General features: G+C 37.5%; 1 protein-coding gene across 3 annotated transcripts in view; it reads left to right on the top strand.

The window, feature by feature from the left end:
• Positions 1-20,631, top strand: part of CCDC57 (coiled-coil domain containing 57) — a 260,478-nt gene that overhangs the window by 140,215 nt on the left and 99,632 nt on the right. The window lies entirely within an intron of this gene.

Genomic DNA, 20,631 nt, shown 5'->3' with positions numbered 1-20,631 from the left:
ACTAAAAAACTAGAAAAAGAGATAATATTCCTTGACAAACACTTTGACCATATTTTCCCTCTGCAGGACCTCTCTCCTGCACTGCACCTTCCTCCAACCCCAAAAGCACTTCTTTCCTTCTGTCTTTTCTTTTTTCCTTCCTTCCTTCCTTTCATTCATCCTTCTTTGCTCCCTTCCTTCCTTCTTCCCTCCCCCCTTCCTATAAAATGTTTGTACATCCTTAGTGAGTTTGTTTTGCTAAGAATTAATCTCTCCCTTCTAATTTTCCCTTCTCCATTTTTCCCATTTCCTTGTTGAGTGAAATTTCTATATCCATCTCTATGTTCACGCGCGCGCGTGTGTGTGTATGTGTGTGTGTGTGTGTGTGTGTGTGTGTGTAGTCCTCCCTCTTGTGAGCATTTCAGGTGAAAAGCACTCTTCTCCAATCTCTGTTTGTTTAGATGTCTGCTTGTACATTCTTCCTTCCTCCCTCCTTCCTTTCTTCCCTTTCTTCCTTTCTTCTTTCCTTCCTTCCATCCATCCATTCTGGGTCTCCCTATTTCACCAAAGCTCAAAACACGAAAACCACTCACAAGCCGTATCCCAATACTTACCTTCACAGAAACTTTGATCTGTTTTGTTTGTAACTTGAACATTTTATCTGGTAGTTCTCTGCTCCCTAGGGCTCATCATTTTGATACCAGATTTAGTATAGGTATTCAATCAACTTTGTTCATACTGCAGATCAGAACTGATCCCAAGCTATCTACCAGCCTTAGCCTCCTCGGTAACAGGGAAGACAGGTGTACTCCATCATACTTGGCCTTTCAGTTCTTCAAGGATCTCCTTCAAATTCTGTGTTATTTATAATGCACAAATCTTCTAGAGTAGGCAAAAGGATGAGAATATTCACAAATTTCTTTATAACAATTTACACATATGGTTACTTCAAGTGGGAGCTAAACCTCCCACTTTCTAGTACAGAAATAAAAAAATAAACTTCCTTTGTATCTCACACAGTACTTTGTTTTACAGTTCTCTAATACACTTACTATGTATTGTTGTGAATTAATCAAGTTGCATGTAGACAGGATTCCAGACGTAATCAGACTAACACAGATCACACAGCACCATTGTCATTTCCTTGCTCTAGACTTAATAGTTTTGTTCCTCTTCAAGACATTTATTATGTAATAGTGTGTATTTTATTTACCTGTATTTATGTTTTATCTCCTTGATAATCCATGAGGTCTCTCCGGTAGGGTTTATATCTTACATAAACTTTAGATCTTTTCCCAGTCTAATAATTTCTTAGCACAGAGTAGGGACTGAATAAATGTTTATTGATTTGAACTACCAACCTTAACGTTTTTAGTATAGATTTTCAGGTTTCTCTATCTACATCTCTAGAATTATATCATAAAATGGCTGTTTCAACATTAATTTGGATATATTGCAGGCCAGGACATGTTTACTAAAGTCTAACAACCAGGTACTACAAAAGCTTGATATAATTATAAGAAAAATGTTTAAATACTTTTGTAACAATAGCAATTTCAAAAGAATTCCAGTAATACAAGTCCTATATTTATGATACATGGCACGGTTCTGTTGTCTCAGGAAGAAAGGACATGTTATGTTTGTAGGTGCACCTAAATATGAACAATAACATTCAGAAGTTTTTTTATTTGAGTCTCATATGTATAAACTATGGAAATATACATATGTAATGTCATATATCTAGAGAGAGACAAAATAATTTTCTGTATAGAACTTGTACAAGCACAAGGCTAGAGTTCTGTCCACTGAATGGCTAATAGTGAAGTAATTAATTAGTAAGTTTTTATTGATGCTTTTTGTTTCTTATATCATCATAATTTTTCCCAGTGTCACTTCCCACCTCAAGAGCCATTCTGTGTGATAATAGTATAAGACAAAAAGAGAAACAAGAAAAATCAGTGTTATTGATCATCAAAAAAATTTCTGAAAATATGTGCACTGTGCAGTGCTTGTGGACCTCCTGCCTCTTCAAAGGGGTAGGGTGCTTATGTCTTCTCATATTTCCTCTTTTAAGCCAATAATTTTGCAAATTTACTTTTGATTTTTTGGAGGTGTATGGTTATTCTCCCCGTTTACATTGCTGTAGTCATTGTGTATATTATTTCCTTGTCTCTACTTGCTTCATGCTGTATCAGTTCATATAAATCTTTCCATTGTTCCCTGTATTCATTACACTCATCATTTTTTATATCCAAGTGATCACTCCATTACATTCATGTACCCTGGTTTGTTTATTCATTCCCCAATCAGTGATCAAATACTCTGTTTCCAGTTCATTGCTATCACAAAAAAGTGCTGATAAAATTTTTTTGAAGTATGTAAGTGGGCACTTTCTTCTTATCATGGCCTCCTTGGAGCATAAGCCCAGTAATGAAATCTCTAGGTCAAAGGATATAGTCATTTTTGCACAATTCCAGTTTTCTTTTTAAAATGGTTGTACAGATTCAGAGCCCTACCAACACCACTGTCCCTTTTTTTCACAGCCCTACCAACATTGACTATTTCCATCTCTTGTCATCTTTGCCAATTTTCAGGGTGTGAGGTAAAACCTCAGCGTTGTTTTGATTTGTATTCCTCTTATGTTTAGTAATTTGGAGCATTCTTCAGAGTGATTGTTAATAGTTTGTAATTTTTTTGAGAACTGTTTGTTCATATCCTTTGACTACTAATATGTTTGGGAATGGCTTTTGGTCACATCTACATAGATAGATAGATTAATATATATTAATTATTTATATGTTAGATATAAATACCTTTGTCAGAGAAACTTGATATAATTTTTTCCCATTTAGCCACTTCCCTTCTTATCCTGCATTAATTTTGTTTGTATAGAAGCTTTTCAATTTCATGTAATCACTTATCTATTTCATCTTTTTTAATTGCTGCTATCCCATTTTTAGTTAAAAATACATCTACACATAGCTGTGAGAGGCATATGACTCATTTTTTTATGGTATGATCTTTAATGTTAAGGATATATATTCATTTACAATGTATTGTGGACTGCGGTGCAAGTCTAAGCCTGATTTCTGCCAAACTACTTTTTAGTTTTCCTAGCAGTTTTTATCAAGTAGGGAGTTCTTTTCTTAAGTGGTTTATGTTTTCCAGTTTATCAAACACTGCATTATTGAATCCCATTGTTTCAGATTTTCCCCTTATTAAGTCTATTCCATTGATATGCCCCTCTCTTTCTCTTTTTTTTTTTTTAAACTAATACCAGATGGTTTTGATGACTCCTGCTTTGTAATATAATTTGAAGTTTGGAAATGCTATTCCTTTTCACTTTAATTTCTTTTCATCATTTTCCTTGATATTCTAGATCTGTTGCTTTCCAAATGAATTTTGTTATTATTTTATCAAGTTCTATAAAGTATCCCTTTGATAATTTAGTTGGCACAGCATTGAAAGTGTGAAGTTAACTTTGTTAGTATTTTCATTTTTATTATATTGTCATGGCCCAGCCATGAGCACTGGATATTCCTGCTGCTATATAGGTTGTACTTTATTTCATTAAGGAATACTATGCAAGTCTTTTGTGTGCTTTGGTATATTAATTCTCTAGATATTTTACACATTTTAAGTTATTTGGAATGGGATTTCCCTTTCTATTATTGCCTTTTAGATGTTTTTATTATTATATGAGAATGCAGTTAATTTTTGAGGGTTTATTTTGTAGACTTCACCTTTACTGATGCTATTAAAGCAGAGGGAAAAGGAAGGGAATAAGCATTTATATAGCATCTACTATGTGCCAGGCACTATACTAAGTGCTTTGCAAATATTATTTCATTTAATCCTCACTACAACCTTGAGAAGCAGGTAATGTTATTATCTTCATCAGTTAAGGAAACTGATGTCTACAGAGGTTAAGTGATTTGTCTAGAGTCATGCAGCTAATAAGTGTCTGAGGCTGGATTTATATAAACTCAAGTCTTCTAGACCCCAGGCCCAGTTCTATCGACTGCACCAGTTTTGTTTGTTTAAATCAGCCAGTATCTATCTTCTCACTCCTCCAGCTCTGTGTGTGTGTGTATGTATTCTTCTTCTTTAGACCATTCAGATGAAAGTGAAGTTCAAATGTCAACTGTTTCGCCTCTCTCTCCTCTTTTTTCGAATAGATGTCTATCTTGTATACCCTGATAATTCGAGATAATTTTCTCTAACCTTTTTTTCCCCTTCCTCCTGCTATCATCCCCACCCCCACCAGTGTGTTTCTCTTCCTCTCTCTTTCCATTCTTTTCATAAGATTATTAAGACATAACAGAGCTACTCCAAGATTTTCTGTAATTGATTTCCTCTGTGATCTGTCATAATGTTAGGGTTCAGAGAAGACACGTGTATTATCAACCTATTTTTAAATGTAAGTTTATTTTTGTTTAGTCCTTTATCATTGTTCATTTCATGTTTACCTTTTTATTTTTCTCTTAACTCTTGTGGTTGAGCTTTGAAGTTTCTACACATCCCTAGTCTTTTTATTAGGAAAGCTTAGAAGTACTCTATTTAATTAAAGGTGCATTTTTTCAACCTGTAGAGTTATACTCATTTTTTCTGGGGAACTTATTCTTAGGTTTAAGGTCATATCCTTTGCTTTCTGAAATATTGTATTCTGAGCTCTTTACTCCTTTGTGGTGGTAGGTGCTAAATTGTGTGTGGTCCTGACAGTGTCTCCTGGGTGCTTGAATTCTTTCTTTCTGGCTTCTTGCAGCAGTATTTTTTCATTGATCTGGTCACTCTGGATTTTGACTAAAATGTTCCTAAGAGTTTTCATTTTGGGGTTTCTTTCAGGTTTCTTTCTATTTCTTTGCCCTCTGGTTCTAGCAGATCTAAATAGTTTTCTTTTTTATTCAATTTTATTTCATTTTCAGGTCCGGATTTTCTCTCTTCTCCCTCATCATCCCATGCACATTGAGAAGGCAAGAAAAATAAAACACATTACAAATTTGTATAGTCATGCAGAGCAAATTCCCTCAGTAGTGCTGTTCAGAAAGAAAGAATAAAAAAAGAAATGTTCAGTCAGCACTCTGATCTAATTAGCTTTCTGTCTAGAGGTGGATAGCATGTTTTATCATGAGTCCCCTAGAATTGTGGTTGGTCATTGTGTTGATCAGAGTTCTTAAGTCTTTCAAAGTTGATTATTTTAAGGGGCAGCTAGGTGGCTCAGTGGATAGAGAAACCAGTCCTGAAGTCAGGAGGACCTGAGTTCAAATCCAGACTCAGACCAAACACTTGACACATACTAGCTGTGTGACTCTGGGCAAGTCAACCCCAATTGCCTCGCAAAAAAAGACAGAGTTGATTATTTTACAATATTGTTATTGTATAAATATTTTCCTGGTTTTGCTCATGTGACTTTGCATTAGTTCATACAAGTTTTCCCAGGTTTTCCTGAAACCATTCCCTTCAACATTTCTGATAGCCCAGTAGTACCTCATCACATTCATATGCCATAACTTTTTCAGCCATTCCCCAAATGACAGGTATCCCCTCAGTTTCTAATTATTATGTTGTTGGTCAGTCGTTCAATCATATCCAACTCTTTGTTTACCACACGGTCCATAGGGTTTTCTTGGCAAGGGTGCTGAAGTGGTTTGCTATTTCCTTCTCCACTGGATTAAGGCAGAGGTTAAGTGACTTGCCCAGAGTCACACAGCCAGTAAGTATCTGAGACCACATTTGAACTCCAAGCCCAGCACTCTATTCACTTGAAACACCTAGCTACCTAATTCTTTGCTACTACAAAAATAGCTTCTATAAATATTTTCCCACATATGGGTCCTTTGATCTCTTTGATCCTCTTTCTTTGATCTCTTTGGGGTATAGAGCTGATAGGGTATACACGATTTAATAGCTTGCGGGGCATGGTTCCAAATTGCTTTCCAGAATAAGTTAAACTATTTCACAGCTCCACCAGCCGTGCATTAAAGTCTGTGTTTTCCCACAGCCTCTCCAGCGTTTTTCATTTTCTTTTTTTTCTGATCAACTTAGCTAATCTGAGTGTGAGGTGGTACCTCAGAGTTGTTTTAATTTGCATTTCTCTAATTATTAGTGACTTAGAATATTTTTTAATATCATGTCTGTCTCCATATCTTGTTCGTGTTACTTCTCCCTATGAGACAATGTAGGTGAGAAGAGGTACTGAAGAAATATTATAGTCTTTATGTATCTCATTCAGTAAATAATCATTTATTAAGTGCCTACTATCTCTCTTTGCACTGTGCTAAATGCTAGAGGTACAAAAAAGGGACAAAAAAGAGTACCTGACCTCAAGGAGCTTATGATCTAATGGGGAGAGAAAACATGCAAACAAATATATACAAAGCAAGCTATACATAGATAAATAGGAAGTAATTAATAGAAAGAAGGCATTAGATTTAAGAGTGATTGAGAAAGTCTTCCTGTAAAACATGGTAATTTAGTTGAGGCTTAAACCTTGATGAGGTCAAAGAAAAATTTTATGGAGACCTAGAGACTGTCATCATCAGTGTGCTGAAAGAGGACAAGCTTATAATTGTGGGTGACTAACTCAGGGAGTCTTTGGGAGGAATGGAATTGGAAAAAGCAATAGCAATCGTCACTTAAAACTGAAGAAATGTGCATCTCATGGTCTACTACATCACTAAAACTATCTTCCATTTACCTAAAGACAACAAAATGTTACAGATGCAGCCTTGCAGCAAGCAAGCACTGGCATTTAATAGACTATGTCATTATAAGGAGAAGAGACAGGATGTGAGAGTGATGAAGGCAATGTGTGGCTCAGTGCTGGACTGATCAGACATTCATCCTCTTCAAACTGAACATTCAAATTCAAAAAAAGCAGTGACCTGAAGACAAGATGACTTATCAGGCAACTCAGCTTTGACAGGTTAGATTCTCTTTTTTTTTTCCCAGCCAAAGACAAGGTTTATTAGAACATCCATCATATTGGGCAGACTCTTAAGGAGTCTGAACATTAGTAAGCTATTGGCTAGATTATAAGAATCTGAGCAGGTTAGATTCTCTTAGCACAAACAGTTTATTGCTAACTTGGAGGAAAAGCCGAGTCAGCACACAATTAGAAGCAGAAGAGGAGTGGGCAGCTTTCAGAGATTTGGTGTGCAGTCCCAAATTTGCTTATCTGGCCCAAAACACTTGCAAACATCAGGATTGTTTTGATGAAAATGATGAGGAAATTCAGAAGTTACTAAATGAAAAATGAGAACTACACAAGTGTTTACCAACAGGGCATCTCATCTATCTCTAAAGAATAATGTTTAATTCCATCAAAAGTAAAGTGCAAGCAACGCTTAGAGAAATTCAGGATTCTTGGCTCAGTAAGAAAGCAGATGAGACTGAGTTTTATGCCAATAACAACAATCCAAAGCACTTCTACAGTGCCCTGAAGACTGTTTATGAGCCAAAGACCTCTGGTGCATCTCAGCTACACGATGCTGATGGAACTTCACTGATCAGTGATTGGTGATCATGATCCTGGAGAGATAGGCTAAATACTTCCATAATGTTCTCAAAAGACCATCATCAAACAATGCTGAAGCCACTGACCATATACCTCAGGTTGAAGTCATTCCCTCTCTAGCTGAACTTCCAACTGAAGAAGAGATATTGAATGTCATCAGGCTCCTCTCATGTGCCAAAGCACCTGGCACTGGTTCCATGCCAGCAGAGATCTACAAGGCAGAGGGTCCACTGCTCATACAAAAGCTGTCTAAAATCTTCTGGGTTATGTGGCAAGAGGTTATTCTCCTAGTACATCAAGGATGCCCCCATTGTCCATTTCCATAAATGAAAAGGAAACAGGTTGTCCTATGAAAATCACAGGTAGTCTCTCTTAGACATTGCCTTCAAGGTTGTTATCAGAGTCCTCCTTAATCAGCTGATCCTTTATCTAGATCAGAGTCATCTTCCTGAGAGCCAGTGTGGCTTCAGAAAGGGCAGAGGAAGGATTGACATAACATTTGCTGCCTGACAATTCAGGAGAAGTGCCAGGAGCCGAACAGAGGTCTGTACCCAATATTTGTTGACCTGACCAAAGCTTTTGATACTGTCAGTTGTGAGGGCTTGTGGAAGATTGTGGAGAAATTTGGTTGCCTGGAGAAGTTCATCAGTATTGTCTTCCAGTTTCATGATAATATTCTTGCAAAGGTTCTGGATAAAGGACAGTGCTTTCATGCTTTCCCAGTCACTAATAGAGTGAAGAAGGGCTGTGTGCTTCCACCAGTGGTTTTTACCATGATGTTTTTCATGATGTCAGATGCCTTCAACAAGGATGAAAATAACATCAAGGGGGTAGCTAGGTGGCACAGTGGATAGAGCACTGGCCCTGGATTCAGGAGGGCCTGAGTTCAAATCCGGCCTCAGACATATAACACTTACTAGCTATGTTACCCTGGGCAAGTCACTTAACCCCATTGCCTAGACAAAAAAAAAATTTAAATAAAAAATAAAATAACATCAAGGTCAGCACTGATGGTAAACTATTTAACTTGAAAAGGCTACAACCCGGTTCTGCTTCTGGGAGCCAAGATGGCAGAGTAAAAAGATAGTCACTCTCATTCTCTCCTATCAACCTGTGAAAGCCCAGAAAATATTGCCCCAGAAAAAACCCTGGAACAGCTGAACCAGAAGAAAGACAGAGAGTAGCAGTGCAGTAGCCCAGGTAACTTGAGGGATTAACAGGAAAGGCCCCTCTTGCCCTGGGGGAAGGGAAGCAGTACAGAATGGGAGGTGCCCTAGCCAGCTAACAGAAAGTCCTACTTTAACACATCAAGAGGTGATCCTGGTGCCTCAGCATTCTACAGCAAACAGGTCTCCCAGTGCCTCAGCAAAACTAAGGGAAGTAGCACTACTACAAAGGGCCCCAGGCAGATAAACACCCTGCAACATCCATCTAAAAGGAGCTGAAGAAAGCTAAAGGAAAGGAAAAGCAGGCAACCTAGAATTGCCTGAAAGTTCCAGCCTTGCTGATTCTAGCCCAACACCAGGTAAGCTACCAGAACCCTACAGCTTCCAATTGCCAACATTGCAGGCCCCAGCATACAAAGCCAATGACCAAGACCTAGGCTCCCAACACAAGAAGCTTGGGTCAGTGCCCTCTGCTCCCCAGCAGGAGAGTTCAATCTCTTTAAAGGCCAGGGAATAAAGAAACATCATGAGCAAAAAGAAACATACCATAGATTCATATTATGAGAAGAGTGAAGATCAAGACAGAAATTCTGAAGAGGACATTGTCAACAAACCCACATCTGCAGCCCCAAAAGGGAATGTGAACTGGTCTGAAGCCCAAAAAGCCTTCTTAGAAGAGCTCAAGAGGGAAAGTGTAGGGGAGCCAAGATGGCGGAGTGAAAAGGTAGTCGCTCTCACCCTCCCCTATCCACCTCTGAAAACCCAGAAAATATCTCCCTAGGAAAAAAAAACCCTAGAACAGCTGAACTAGAAGAAGAACGGGGAGCAGTAGTGCAGCAACCCAGCAAACCATCTCCCAGTGCCTCAGCAAAACTAAGGGAAGCAGCACTACTACAAAGGGCCCCAGACAGATAAACACCCTGCAACATCCATCTAAAAGGAGCTGAAGAAAGCTAAAGGAAAGGAAAAGCAGGCAACCTAGAATTGCCTGAAAGTTCCAGCCTTGCTGATTCCAGCCCAACACCAGGTAAGCTACCAGAACCCTACAGCTTCCAATTGCCAACATTGCAGGCCCCAGCATACAAAGTCAATGATCAAGACCTAGGCTCCCAACACAAGAAGCTTGGGTCAGTGCCCTCTGTTCCCCAGCAGGAGAGTTCAATCTCGTTAAAGGCCAGGGAATAAAGAAACATCATGAGCAAAAAGAAACATACCATAGATTCATATTATGAGAAGAGTGAAGATCAAGACAGAAATTCTGAAGAGGACAACATTGTCAACAAACCCACATCTGCAGCCCCAAAAGGGAATGTGAACTGGTCTGAAGGCCAAAAAGCCTTCTTAGAAGAGCTCAAGAAGGATTTTAAAAGTCTAATGAGAGAGGTAGAAGAGTCCTTAAAAAATACAATTAGCCAATTGGAAAAAAAGTACACTGAAGAAAACAAATCCCTTAAAAATAAAATTGGCCAATTGAAGAAGGAAGTATGAAAACTAACAGAAAACAATCTGTTAAAAACTAGAATTGGACAAATGGAAACTAATAACTCTATGAGAGAGCGAGAATCAGTCAAACAGAAACAAAAAAAAATGAAAAAATGGATGAAAACTTAAAATACCTCGTTGGTAAAACAGTTGACCTTGAAAATCAGTCCAGGAGAGACAATTTAAAAGTCACTGGACTACCTGAAAGTCATGATGAAAAAAAGAGCCTGGACAGTATCTTTCAGGAAATCATAAAGGAAAACTGCCCTGAAGTCCCAGAACCAGAAGGTAAAATAACCATAGAAAAAATACACCGCTCACCACCTGAAAGAGATCCCAAATTGAAAACGCCAATGAATATAATAGCAAAATTCCAAAATTACCAGATGAGAGAGAGAAAGTGCTGCAAGCAGCCAGAAAGAAACAATTTAAATATCATGGATCCAAAGTAAGGGTTACACAGGACCTTGCAGCTTCTACATTAAAAGACCGCAAGGCATGGAACATTATATTCCATAAGGCAAAGGAGCTTGGATTGCAGCCAAGGATCAACTACCCTGCAAAAATTAGCATGATTTTTCAAGGGAGAAGATGGATATTCAATGAAATAGGAGACTTCCAAACCTTCCTCATAAACAGACCAGAGCTCAACAAAAAATTTGGTCTTCAAGTACAAGTTCAAGAGAGACATAAAAAGGTAAATGGGACAGAAAGATACAATATGTTGTTAATAAGGGCGGACTGTTTACATCCCTACAAGGGAAGATGACACTTGCAGTTCTTGAGAACTGTATTGTTATACATCATGTTAAAGGAGTATACATAAAGGGGGTAGATATTAGTGGACTTTGATGTAATGATAAAAAAAAAAATCTAAAAAGTGGGTTAAATGGGTCCACGTAAGTGGATTAGTCTGATCTAAGAAAATGTAATGAGAAAGGAGGAGGCAGACAAGGGTAAATTACATTACAGGAAAAGACAAAAACCTATTACAGCAGAGGGGGAAAGGGAGGGGGATGAGCATTGTTTGAACTTTACTCTCATCAAATTTGGCTCAAGAAGGGAATAACATAATCAGTGAGGTATAGAAATCTAACTTGCATTATAGGCAGTAGGAGGGGAAAAGGGGAAAGAAAAGGGAGGGGGGATAGAAGGGAGGGGAGAAGCAGTAATGGTAAAGGGGAAGAAAAGGGAAAGGGCTAATAGAAGGGAGGAGGGACTGAAGGAGTCAGTGGTCAAAAGCAGAACACTAGTGATGGGGGGGAAAGGAGAAAAGAGAAAGAAAAGCATAAACGGGGGGGAAGGATGGAGAAAAAGACACAGATAGTAACCATAACTGTGAATGTGAATGGGATGAACTCTCCCATAAAATGGAAATGGATAGCAGAATGGATTAGAAACCACCCTACAGTATTTTCTTTACAGGAAACACATTTGAAAAAGAGTGACACACACAGGGTAAAGGTAAAAGGCTGGAGCAGAATATATTATGCTTCAGATGAAGTAAAAAAAGCAGGGTTAGCCATCCTGATCTCAGACAAAGCAAAAGCAAAAATACATCTAATCAAAAGAGATAAGGAAGGAAACTACATCCTGCTAAAAGGCACCATAGACAATGAAGTAATATCATTACTAAACATATATGCACCAAATAATATAGCATCTGAATTCTTAGAGGAGAAGTTCAGGGAGTTACAGGAAGAAATAGACAGCAAAACTAACTAGTGGGGGACCTCAATCTCCCCCTCTCTGAACTACATAAATCTAACCCCAAAATAAACAAGAAAGAAGTTAAGGAGGTGAATAAAACATTAAAAAAGTTAGGTATGATAGATCTCTGGAGAAAACTGAATGGGCTAGGACGTAAAAACCTTACAATCCAATGCAGGAAGGCAGAAATATTAAATGCATCCTTTTCAGATCACGATGCAGTAAAAATTATATGTAATAAAGGGCCATGGAAATATAGACTAAAAAATAATTGGAAACTAAATAATGTAATCCTAAAAAATGATTGGGTCAAACAACAAATCATAGAAACAATAATTTCATTCACGAGAAAGACAATAATGAGACAACATACTAAAACTTATGGGATGCAGTGAAGGCAGTTCTTAGAGGAAGTTTTATTTCTCTACATGCTTACATAAATAAAATAGACAAAGAGGAGATTAATGAATTGGGCATACAACTAAAAAAACCTAGAAAAAGAACAAATTAATAATCCTCAATTAAACACCAAATTAGAAATATTGAAAACCAAAGGAAAAATTAATAAAATTGAAATTAAGAAAACTGTTGAACTAATAAATAAAACTGAGGGGTGGTTTTATGAAAAAACCAATAAAATAGATAAATCTTTGGTTAATTTAATTTAAAAAAAGAAGAAAACCAAATTACTAGTATCAAGAATGAAAAGGGTGAATACACCACCAAGGAAGAGGAAATTAAAACAATAATTAGGAACTATTTTGCCCAACTGTATGCCAATAAATTTGACAATCTTAGTGAAATAGGTGAATGTTTGCAAAAATATAAATTGCCCAGATTAACAGAAGAGGAAGTGAAATACTTAAATAATCCCATCTCAGAAAAAGAAATTGACGAAGCCATTGATGAACTCCCTAGGAAAAAATCTCCAGGGCCAGATGGATTTACATGCAAATTCTATCAAACATTTAAAGAACAATTAATTCCAATACTATATAGACTATTTGGGAAAATAGGTGAAGAAGGAGTCTTACCAAATTCTTTTTATGATACAAATATGGTGCTGATACCTAAACCAGGAAGAGTCAAAATAGAGAAAGAAATTATAGACCAATTTCTCTAATGAATATAGATGCAAAAATTTTAAACAAAATATTAGCAAATAGATTACAGCAACTTATCACAAGAATAATACACTATGACCAGGTAGGATTTATACCAGGAATGCAAGGCTGGTTCAATATTAGGAAAACCTTATCAACAACAAAACTAACAGAAACCACATGATCATCTCAATAGATGCAGAAAAAGCTTTTGACAAAATACAACACCCATTCCTATTAAAAACACTAGAAAGCATAGGTATAAATGGAGTCTTCCTTAAAATAATAAATAGCATCTATCTAAAACCTTCAGCAAGCATTATATGTAATGGGGACAAGCTAGAAGCATTTCCAATAAGATCGGGGTGAAACAAGGATGTCCATTATCACCATGTTATTCAATATTTACTGGAAATTTAGCTTTAGCAATAAGAGAAGAAAAAGAAATTGAAGGTATTAGAATAGGCAAAGAAGAAACAAAGCTATCACTCTTTGCAGATGACATGATGATATACTTAGAGAATCCTAGAGAATCAAGTAAAAAACTACTTGAAATAATAAACAACTTTAGCAAAGTTGCAGGCTATAAAATAAACCCACATAAATCATCTGCATTTCTATATATTACCAACAAAGCCCAACAGCAAGAGATAGAGAAATTCCATTTAAACTTACATTATAAAATATTTAGGAGTTTACCTCCCAAACAAACCCAGGAACTCTATGAACACAATTACAAAACACTTTTCACACAAATAAAATCAGATCTAAATAATTGGAAAAACATCAGTTGCTCATGGGTAGGCCGAGCTAATATAATAAAAATGACAATCCTACCTAAGCTAATTTACTTATTCAGTGCCATACCAATCAAACTACCAAAAAATTATTTTATAGAGTTAGAAAAAATAACAAGATTCATTTGGAAGAACAAAAGGTCCAGAATATCAAAGGAACTAATGAAAAGAAATGCAGGGGAAGGTGGCCTAGCAATTCCAGATCTTAAATTGTATTATAAAGCAGCAATCATCAAAACTGCTTGGTACTGGCTAAGAAATAGAGTGGTGGATCAGTGGAATAGGTTAAATATGCAAGACACAGTAGTCAATGACTATAGTAATCTATTATTTGATAAACCCAAAGACCCAGCTTCTGGGATAAGAACCCACTCTTTGAAAAAAACTGCTGGGAAAACTGGAAAAGAGTATGGCAGAAACTAGGCATAGACCCAAATCTCACACCATATACCAAAATAAAGTCAAAATGGGTTCATGATTTAGATATAAAGGCTGATACTATAAGCAAACTGGGAGAACAAGGAATAGTTTACCTATCAGATCTATGGAGAACAGAAGAATTCATGACCAAACAGGAGATAGAGAACATTATGAAAAGCAAAATGGATAATTTTGATTACATTAAATTGAAAAGTTTTTGCACAAACAAAGCCAATGCAACTAAGATTAGAAGGAAGGTAGAAAATTGGGAAAGAATTTTTACAACCAGTCTCTCTGATAAGGCCTCATTTCTAAAATATATAGAGAATTAAGACAAATTTATAAGAATACAAGCCATTCCCCAATTGATAAATGGTCAAAGGATATGAACAGGCAGTTCTCAGATGAAGAAATTAAAGCCATCTATAGTCATATGAAAAAATGCTCTAAATCATATTGATTAGAGAAATGCAAATCAAAACAACTCTGAGGTACCACATCACACCTATCAGATTGGCCAACATGACAAAACAGGAAAATGATAAATGTTGGAGAAGATGTGGGAAAATTGGAACACTAATGCATTGTTGGTGGAGTTGTGAAATGATCCCACCATTTTGGAGAGCAATTTGGAACTATGCCCAAAGGGCTATAAAAATGTGCATACCCTTTGACCCAGCAATAGCACTTCTAAGGCTATATCCCAAAGAGATCATACAAATGGGAAAAAGGACCCACATGTACAAAAATATTTATAGCAGCTCTTTTTGTGGTGGCCAAGAACTGGAGATTGAGGGGATACCCATCAATTGGGGAATGGCTGAACAAGCTGTGGTATATGAATGTAATGGAATACTATTGTGCTATAAGAAATGATGAACAGGCTGACTTCAGAAAAACCTGGAAAGACTTGTGTGGTCTGGTGCTGAGTGAAGTGAGAAGAACCAAGAGAACATTGTACACAATAACAGCCACGTTGTGCAGTCACTTATATTGATAGACTTAACCCTTCTCAGCAATACAAAGATCTAAGACATCTTCAAAGACATTTCAAAATGGAAAATGCTATCCACATCCAAAGAAAGAACTATGGAATTTGAATTGCTATTTTTTTTTTCTCTTCTGTTGAGTTTTGTTTCCTCTTTCTGGTGGTTCCTCCTGTTGGTTCTCATTTTTACTTGCAACATCGCTAATGGGAAAATATGTTACTAGGAATGTATGTGTATAGCCTATATCACATTGTGTGTCATCTTGGGGAGGGTGTTGGGGAGGCAGGGGGAGAAAAATTTTAAACTCTAAAGTATATGGAAGTATTGTTGATAAATCAAAATGAATTAATAAAAAATTTTAGAAAATTTAATTTAATTTCAAAAAAGAAAAAGCTAAAAGCCAAAATTAAAGCAGAGAACTAGAGATATGTGTTTTTTGCCATGATTATCTGATATTTTCTTTTATTTGTTCAGTATTTTAACTTTGTTTTAATATTTCTTTTTAATATGTCTTTATTTTTCATAATTCTTACTGTCTCATGGAGTCATTGGCATCCTATTTGCTCCATTCTAATTTTTAGAGAGTTTGTTGCTTGGGCAAGGTTTTATACCTCTTGTGCCAAGCTACTAATTCTTTTTCCAATTCTTTCTTCCATAGCTCTTTTTTCTTTTCCATTTTTTTGCTCTAATATTCTCACTTTATTTATAAATACATTTTAAACTTTATTTTAAATCTTACTTGATCTCTTCAAGGAATTCTAGTTGAATTTTTCCCTAGCTATGTTTTTCTTTGAGCTTTATTTGCAAATGTTTTTGAGTCATACTTTTCTTCATGGTTTGTGTCTTGAATATCCTTGTCACCATAATAGTTTTTTTATGTTTGCCCATTCTTCCAGTCTACTTCCTTTCTTCAGACTTGATGTTAGGGCTGTTCTGTAGTGCTCATCTGGAGATAAAGTCTGGACTGTCCTGTTGCTGCTCTCTTGGACTGTTGAGTGTTGTGTTATTACAGGGTCTTAGGGAGATTTCATTCTGGGGACTTGAAAGTTTTCAGTGCTCCTGAAGTGGTCCAATCCAGCACAAAATCTGATTGCTTCCCTGCTAACATGAGCTCTGCAAATTCCTGATCTGAGTTTTGGTCTGAGCAACAGTAGAATGATAGTGCTGGACTCAGCCATTATCTTTTGGCTCAGTGGCAGAATTGTAGACTCCCCTTTGGTCTGAGAGTCCTGCCCTAGCTATTCCTCTGTGGGCTGGTTTATATGGTAGAAATAAGATTACGCTCTGCCCCTCGGATCTGAGCCATATTGCTTCTGCTGCTGGCTTCTCAACTTCCTTCCTCAGTACACCAGCCAGGGCCTCTCTACGTGGGAAAATCCATCCTGTGCACAGTTTTGTTCGTCTACCTTGTATTGATGTGCTGGAACTGTGTAGTAGGGGACAAAGCAGCCAATTTTCCCCTGCCCCAGTGCTCTGGTATATGTATGTATTGGTATACCATTATGGGTCTAGGACCTCACCTTGAACTCGTGCATAGCCTCTCCCTGGCACTGGAGTGACTGCATGGTGTTCTTGACCTGACCTTGCCCAGGGTCTTCAGACTTCCTTTTTGTCTCAAGCAAGGCTAGACAGATAACTCACTGTGACTTTTTTCCAGATTTCCCCATCAGGATTTAGTGTAGAGCATTTTCTAGATCTATTGGGAAGAGTTTTGTAGAGGGGAGCTTACTGCACTTCTACCATTCTGCTGTCTTGGCTCTCTCAATAACTTCTAAAGACATAATGAGTAGTAACGGTAAAAAATGAAAGCAAAAACAAGAGACCTGTATGGTATTATATATAAGATGCCTTTACAGCTTCCACATTATAAGGGGATCTAGAAAGTTCTTTCTAGTGCAGGAATTCTTTAACTCTTTTTGTATCATTGACCCTTTTGGCAGTCTGGTGAAGCTTGCAGACCCCCTTCTCAGAATAATGTTTTTAAATAACTGAAGATGATGAATTTCATTGAAAGGTTAGTGAAAATAAAAATGGAATCTTTTCCTCGTCCAAGTTCATGTACCCCCTCAAATCTGTCTGCAGGCCCCTTGGGGATCCATAGACCCTGTTCTAGTGGAAAGCAAAGGAAGAACAAAGGCTTTTGATGACCCTGTAGCATACTTGTTTCCTTACCAGTTTGGTTCAGTTTTTATTTCCCTTAGAGGGAGTGATTAGCATCACAGAAGTAAAGGATATCTTGCTGTCTTCCAGTAAGAATTTGCAACTAAGTAATTAGCAGTCAGTCCTCTAGTCCCATGGTACATCTGAGTAGTAGCACTAGGCAGCTATCTTTGATAAACATATAGATTCTGAGCAACATTGTCATGCGTTTTCTAATTCCATTCAATTCCGATTTTTAACAGCTCATTTCTTCAAAGTGAGGTGGTCTTCCTGAAGAATTTCCTCTGTTCTGTCTAAGTAATTAGTGAAAGTCTAATTGATGCTCTTAATTTCTCCTTGCTTTTCACTAGGGGGCAATGTGTATTTGCTCATTGTCACCATATGCTCCACAGAGAATGAAGAGTCTTCTCATTAACTTTCAATAACCTGAAGCCAGGGAAATGATTTTTAAATTTAATGTCATAATGAAATCCTGTTTAGTATTATTAGGTGGCTAACTTTGTGCATTTTATTTGATGTTTGCTCTTATTTGTTCTCATTAGTATCTTAATGACTTTTCTTTGGAAGCAAGGTTCTTTGCTTTCCCAGCTTAACCTTCAGAAATAGAAACTTTTAAGGAATAAAGTTTCCCTTTATAGTTCAATTGAAGGATTGTCCATACAAACTAATCAATTTGTCCTTAATCAAGGTTTTAAGAACAAAACTCCAAAGTAGATGTCTGCTTAGAAAGATCAAGGGGCTTTCAGTCATTTAAATTTTGGAAGAATGCCTTTTCAAATATACATGGCTAAATCTTTGTTTGTCACATACAGTGTTAATTCTACCTGTTAGATTGTGCAACTCAAATTATTTATTTAGTATGAGAGGTATAGAAACACATTTGCATTTGTCTTCCTTACTGGAATATAGAATGTCAGAAATAGGAGAAATTTTTGAAATCTGGAGCCCCCTCATTTTAGGATAAAGAAATAGGCCTGAAGAAATCATGACTTGCCCAAGCTCATATAGCTAATTTAGGATGTAGTCATATAAGCTCTGGACTTATTCTCCCAACCCAGCACTCACCAGCAGGTTGTGTCCACCAAGCACAGATAGCTGCATCTCCTCCTAAAGGTTCTGGAGCTAACCCTAAAGGAGTAATAGGATTTCTTCTAATACTATCAGCTTAAGCCTCCATTCTGGTGTCTTCCACCCAATATCAATTGTCAATAATAGTTATTATCACCTCCATACTATTAATGTCAGTGATTAGAGCCTCAATATCAATTTGATTAAGTAACATCTATTAGCTTTTACAAAGAGATTCTTACTGAGAAGCTACAGCAAGAACAGAATTATGAAAACATCTTCCCTTTATCATCTTAGTCCCTGATGAAAAAGGACTCAGACTTAAAGTGGTTGCTACAAAGCATTCATCGCACCAAGTTTGTTTCCAAATGCAGTATAGTCAACGGATAAATCACTCCTCTGATTGTAAGACATTGTGTCTCAGCTGCCTTTGATCCATTGCTTGGCTGGGTCCCACAAATTGTTGTTTGGAGCCTAGCTCAGCTGCTGTCAAACTCTGGTATGGACTCTACTTCCTAGATGTCTTGAGATCTCAGAAAGCCTGTACTGAAGGAAAGAAAATACAAACAGGAAGCAGCCTTGTCTCAGACAGTCTCACTTAGGAGACCATGTGCTGGACCAGGGAGATTGAAGGAAAGAAGACATCACCTCTCTACTCTCCCTTTCAAACTAATAAAGTGATACTTATACTTCATGACCAACCAGAAATAACCTTCTAATGCTCTGTAATAGAGATTCAGGTCCCGCCATGCCATGTCATCATGAACTTCTAGAAGTAGGTACACCAAATGTGTATACTCCCAGGACCATCAATCAATTAATAAACGTTTATTAAGCACCTACTTTGTGCCAGGTACTGTGCTGAGGATACAAAGAAAGGCAAAAAACAGTCCTTACTCTCAAGGAGCTTACAATCTAATGGAGGAGACAAAATTGCCAGCAGCGAAGTACCAACAAGCTATATACAGGGTAAATAGGAAATAATCAACAGAGGGAAGGCACAAGAATTAGGAGGGACTGGAAAAGGCTTCCAATAGAAGGTGGAGTTTTAGCTGGGAAAGCCAGAGAAGCAAGGAGGTGGAAATAAGGAGTGAGAACATTCCAGCTACGAGGAATAGCCACTGAAAAAGGCCAGAGGCAAGAGATGGAATGTTTTGTTTGAGGAATAGCAAGGAAGCCAGTGTCACTAAATCAAAGAGTAGGTAGGAGGTGTGGTGGGGAAGGTGTAAGAAGATTAGAAAGGTGAGGGAGGGAGAATGGGTAATGTAGGACCGTCAAATGCCAAACAAAGGATTTGTGTTTGATCCTGGAGATGATAGGGAGCCACTGGAATTTATTGAATGAGGGAATAACATGGGTCCAGACTTACTACATCAAGGAATGTCAGTGTCATTATCAGAAGAGAGAAAGAGGACATATATGAGAGATGTTGCAAAGGTGAAATCAACAGACCTGGGTTATAAATTGGATATGGAGGTGAGAGAGAGTGAGGAGTCCAGGATAACTCCTAGGTTGTGAGCCTGAGGGACTGGGAGTATTAGTATTGCCCTCTATAGTAATAGAGAAAATAGGAGAGGGGAGGGTTTGAAGAGAAAGGTAATGGGTTTAGTTTGGAGCATGATGAGTTTAAGAAAATATGTATGGGACATTGCATTTGAGATGTCTGAAAGGCAGCTGGAGATGCAGAATTGGAAGACAGCAGAGAGTTTGGGGCAGCATCGATAGATTTGAGAATCATCATAGAGATGGTAATTAAATCCATAGGAGCTGATGAGATCACCAAGTGAAGTAGTATAGAGGAAGAAAAGAAGAGGACCCAGGACAGAACCTCAAGGGATACCTAGGGTTAGATGGGGTGACTTGGATGAAGATTCAGCAAAGAATACTGAGAAGGAAAGTTCACATAGGTAGGAAAACAAGAAGAGAGTAGTGTCCCAAAAAACCTAGAGAGAAAAGGATTATCAAGGAGGAGAGGATGATTGGTTGCGTCAGAAGCTGCAGAGGTCAAGAAGGATGAGGATTAAGAAAAGGCCATTGGTTTTGGCAGTTAAGAGATCATTGGTAACTTTTGAGAGAACAGTTTTGGTTGAATGATGTGTTCGGAAGCCACATTATAGAGAGTTAAGAAGAGAGTGAGAGGAGAGGAAGTAGGGACACCTATTGTAGATGGCCTTCCTAAAGAGTTGAGCCACAAAATGCAGACAAGATATGGGACAAAAGTTACAGAGTTGGAAGGATCAG

The sequence above is a fragment of the Phascolarctos cinereus genome, unplaced genomic scaffold, assembly GCF_003287225.1.
Source record: "Phascolarctos cinereus isolate Bilbo 61053 unplaced genomic scaffold, phaCin_HiC Scaffold_5;HRSCAF=322, whole genome shotgun sequence".
Taxonomy (NCBI): Eukaryota; Metazoa; Chordata; class Mammalia; order Diprotodontia; family Phascolarctidae; genus Phascolarctos; species Phascolarctos cinereus.
Note: the sequence above shows the minus strand (reverse complement) of the source record. Positions and strands in the feature narration are given on the sequence as shown.